Genomic DNA, 5,055 nt, shown 5'->3' on the forward strand with positions numbered 1-5,055 from the left:
GAGTGACGTTTAAATCACAGTCCAGGTCAGTCTTGTAATTATAAGATATTCCACTTAATATCTCAAATCTGTGACCTGCTTTTTAATGTAAAATTTGTCTAAAACCATCTTCAGACATTCTTTCCTAAAAAATGAACTACTGTTAAGGAAGAGCTACTATAATAGTGTAGTATGTCTTACCAATCCATATGTTTCACGCATTCTCTGTATTCTCATTTACAAATACATGAAACAGAAGATCAGGCTTCTGAGCTTCTGAGGTAGTTAGTTTCTGAAGAATTTGCCAACATGTTCTGCAGATTTTTGCTGGTGTTGCACTTTAAGTAGCACAAGAAAAAAGAAACGAGTTTTCAACAGTTTAGTGGAAAATCAATTATAAATTATATGAAGTACCTCCACAACTTTCCACAGAAACTGGAACATATCTATTCATTTTCTGTAAAACAAACTTGCAAATATCTTCAATTATTTTCCCTCAATTTTTTTGCTGGGCTCAATCATGTCCTTGTTCCATTTGGGGTTTATGAGATACTTTTGTTTGTTTTTCAAGTGATGGAGCATTTTCCCCCAATCCATTTCAGTAATAATGCCTTGAGTAACATATATTCAGGCTTTTAACTGCTGTCTTTCTGGGACTAGGATAACCTCTGCAGTGAATGTTACATGGAGATTCTTGACAATAAATTAGTTTAAATATTTATATATATCAGGAAAAAAATCATAATTCAATCAATTCTTTGTCAGAGTATATGCCACATGGAAGCCAATACCTTAGAATTAGGCAGATGAGGATTATAAATCCATTTGGAATGTTCCACTATCAAATGACCAAAAAAGTAAGAAAAAATTACATGAATACCTGATGACCCTAAATATAAGATGACCCTCACCCCCCCCCCAATAATTAAGATTCTATATATGGAATATTTATAAATGTGTTATAATTTTCAAGGTACAGAATGTAATTATTGGATGTTTACCTTGAATTTGTCCCCCTCTCACTGCTACATCAGGGAAAATAGATCTGGGGATGTCAGATAATCCCTTTGCTGTCTGCCCCCACAACATGTTCCCCCTGCAACTCCTTCCCTCCATCCTTACAGTCAGAGCCTGCTCTCCCTGAGGACATGAAAATGAGAGGCAAATTTGAACACCGTGACTTTGAAATAAACTTGCCTATAGTAATGCCAATAGGACCTACTAAGTCCTTTGAAATAAACTTGCCTATAGTAATTTGCAGATTACTAGGGGTTCCCATTAGATCATCCAGAACTGATCTATTTTACCTTATTTTGAAACTGCTACAAATTTTAACACAGGCACCCCATAAACATATTTTTAAGCGGCACTTTTTTGTATCTACTTAAATATAGCACACACTATGCATGATATTAGGCCAAGCCAAAAGGCTCATGATTTACCATATAGTTACTTGAGCTGGGCCCCACCAGAGTCAACAAAGTTTCAAGCCATAGCTCAACACTGCTCAGTATGTGTGTACTCCATATAACCACCAAAAAATGATCCATGTGCCAATTAGCCCCGCTTCATGACTGGAATGAGGTGTTCTTGCCATGAGTTCTGGGATCCTCCAAAAACTTATATGCAGAGTCAGCACAGGGTAACCTGGCTCAGCTTTACCTTATAGAGGGCAGGGTCATATTAATCATATGTGACACATTGAGAGAGGGGTAACAGAGGGAATCTGGGTGAACTGTTTGGGACCCCATTTGGTGATATTTACTAGACATTTAAGGCTGGTAAAGAAACAGGACTAATTGGAAATGGGAAAGAAAGGCACAGGTCAGCTGTGAGAGTGAAGAGGAAGTCAAAATGTATGCAATGTAGAGGCTTAGTCGCTCACCACAACTTGAAAAAGAGTCAGTGCTGAACAGGACTGTATGCAATGGACACCACTATATATTTTATTCAGATGAGCTGCACTAACCTATCCTTATGGTATTTTACTTACTTTCAGGAATCATTTCTGTAGTTGGTGATACTTACCTGTCAGGGGAAACACCATGTATCTGGGTCCATGAAGGCAGTTTTCCTGAAGCGTTCCCAGGAACTGTTCTTCTGGTGTGGTTTAGTACCTGCTGAGGTTTGGGGGCTGAAAGCCCACTTTGTGGAAATGGGAGCCTCTGGGCTTGGGCCTGTACGTAGGATGCCTGCCAAAAGACTTTGGAAATATCTGAAGCCCCAGGTGTGGGTAGAGGATGTTTGCTGGTTGTAGGACCTCTTATGGTTCTGGACTGACTGACAGGTTTGAACTTGATTTGGCTGATTTGGGTTAGAACACCAAAAATTTCTTTAAAGTACTTTTACTTACCTGGCAGGGGAGACACTATGATCTAGAAGATGGTTTTCCTACTGGCAGGGGATAACTGCTTTTCTGGCAAGAGGTAAGTACCTTGCATAGTTAGTCTCCCACTTTCACTACAGGTGGGACGATATTGGCTTTATGCTCACTTTATGGACATGGGAGACTCCTCCCTACCTTGCTCCTGTGGCCGTACGGCTGGGGGCAAGCGAAACTTGGGGGCATCCAAACCTGCACCTAGGATGGGCCAAAGGATTTAGAACCTGCACATAGGATGGGCTTGGGCCTGCATGTAGGATGCCCGCCAAAGGAATTAGAAGCATCTGAAGCCCCGGGCAGGGGTGGAGGATGGTTACCAGTAGTAGAGCCACATATGGTTCTTGAATGACTCACAGATTTGGAATTGATTTGGCTGATTTGACTTGGAACATGAAAAATTTTCCCTAAAAAAGAAATAAAAAAATTATGGTATTTTTGGCACATGGGGAAGGTGTGGGAGCTTGCTCTGACCTTTCCGTGTGCCTGGTATTGCAGTACCTCCAGGCCCGATGCTCATTCCCTCTTGGAGAAGTAACTGCCTTTTTGGGGGTTTTTTTAAGGGCCACACACACACACAAAAGGGTTTCCATGGGTACATCTACACATGTTATTAAAACGGAGTAATAAACTCCAGTGCAGTTTATGCTGGGGTCGGCTGTTCCCAGGCTCAGTGTCTGCACATGTGCCCAGGACTGCAGCACTTTAAGCCAGGGCGGAGCAAATGGGGGCAATCATTACTCAGGCCAAATCTCCTTTGATTTTGATGAGTTTTTGCCTTATAAAAGACTGTAGCAGCCAGTCACATCAGAAGACACATACAGATGCACCAGACCTATCTAGGTAGACATAGGGAATATGGTAACATCCTTAACTTAGTAGGTCATTAAGTTAATGTTACCATCCTTAATTTAGAGTTCCCTCCATCACTTTTGCTAGAAAGACAGAACAGTTTTAGTAAACATTAAGATATAATAATAATCTGCACTAATGCTAATTACCCACTTTTTTCCCAATTGCCATTTCTGTCCAGCGCAGAGCACATTTTTTAAATTTGGAAGTATATTCATGTGGCTGGCAGGAAACCACTTGATTCTATGCTGGGCAATAACTTATTTGGATTTTTTTGGTATCTATATTTAATTCTTGTGATTGGCAGGTCAGTTGTATCCTGCCATTGAATCTGGGTTGTACATTTCTGAGAAGTCAACCACAAGTAAAAAACTGAACAATATAAAGCAAATTTCAGTTATAATATTTTATATAATGAGAAAAGCTTTCTTTCTAGGAGGATGGTGAAGCACTGGAATGGGTTACCTAAAGAGGTGGTAGAATCTCCATCCTTGGAGGTTTTTAAGGCCCAGCTTAACAAAGCCCTAGTTGAAATGATCTAGTTGGGGATGGTCCTGCTTTGAGCAGCGGGTTGGACTAGATGACCTCCTGAGGTCCCTTCCAACCCTCATTTTCTATGATGCACATTCAGCACAGATTAAAATTCTCTCTAACCTTTGTTATTGACTTTCCTTCTGTGACACCCGCTTTATTTTTCCTGGTTTACTAAGGATATCTCAAAAATCCTTTATCACAGTTTCTGAGTAAACTATCTATTTGATCCCTTTTCATTTCTTCTGGGATACTTCACTTATGCTTCAGGCCTCTACGCATGTAAACAGACATCATCAAATAAAGCAGATCAGCTGTGGCGGAAAGTGTTTGAACTGTTGTTGCCTGTTGTCCCGCATCGTGCAAGGGGCTCATCCTGCAGAACATAGGGCAACATGTTCCCCACTTACAGAGACACACACCTCAGAGATTGTCTGGGACATGTCTTGGAGAATCTCCAGGCACATCTGTGTAAGGGTAGGTTAAGCTGGAATTCCCCATTTACAGAAACCTTGGAGAGTCCCAAGGGCACATCTCTGTAAGCAGGGAAAACCAGGCAAGTGCTATCAGGGCTTGAGGGACCCAGCCCTACACAGGAATTCCCAGGGTGTGCAGGATGGAGCCCCTCAAGCTCTGGGAATATCTGCCCAAGGAGCTGGAGTAGCATTGTACCATAAAGCAAACGGACATCTGCTACAACAATGCAACAGCAATTCTTACTACCTTCATTGCACCCACAAATTTCAGGAATGTGTGGCATGGCAAAGGGTGTGGAGGTTTGTTTGCTTGGCTTTTTTTCCTCCATAAATGTTTTTATGGTGGCGCAAAGGCAGTGTCTGTTTCTAACCTAAATGTCATCTCTCACAAGGCAGGAATACATAGTTCCTCTACTTCTAAACTGGGGACATAGGCAACAAACTTCTGCAATTCATTGCAACTCTCTCAACAAATCTGAGATTAGTTCAAAACTTTCAATTTGTTCTGTCAGGAACAATGACAGAGATAATCACATTGACCAGCGAGCTGAATTGCTACTGTAGTTATTTAGGCAAGTTTGCTAGAGCTGGATATAATTTATTCAGAACATAAGCATTTAAGAAAAAACACTAAAAAAAATTAAACAACTTATATGCTTATCTACTCTGCCAAGAAGTCACCTGATTTCTACATGGAAAATTTAATAAAGTACTTGAGACTCTCTCACCAGGCCTGTCTTTTTCAGTTACAGTCCCCAGTCAGGTTTTGGATTAACTGCAAGTGTCCTCACTCTCTGGGTCAGACTCATCACGTTATGCACATTCAGGCACACTATC

The 5,055-nt window shown here is 40.9% G+C and overlaps 1 pseudogene; it reads left to right on the forward strand.

Annotated features, from left to right (window-relative positions):
* Positions 1–2,324: 2,324 nt before the first annotated feature.
* On the forward strand, positions 2,325–2,416 carry LOC112549575 (annotated as a pseudogene).
* Positions 2,417–5,055: the final 2,639 nt, after the last annotated feature.

Source organism: Alligator sinensis, unplaced genomic scaffold (genome assembly GCF_000455745.1).
Source record: "Alligator sinensis unplaced genomic scaffold, ASM45574v1 scaffold74_2, whole genome shotgun sequence".
Classification (NCBI taxonomy): domain Eukaryota; kingdom Metazoa; phylum Chordata; order Crocodylia; family Alligatoridae; genus Alligator; species Alligator sinensis.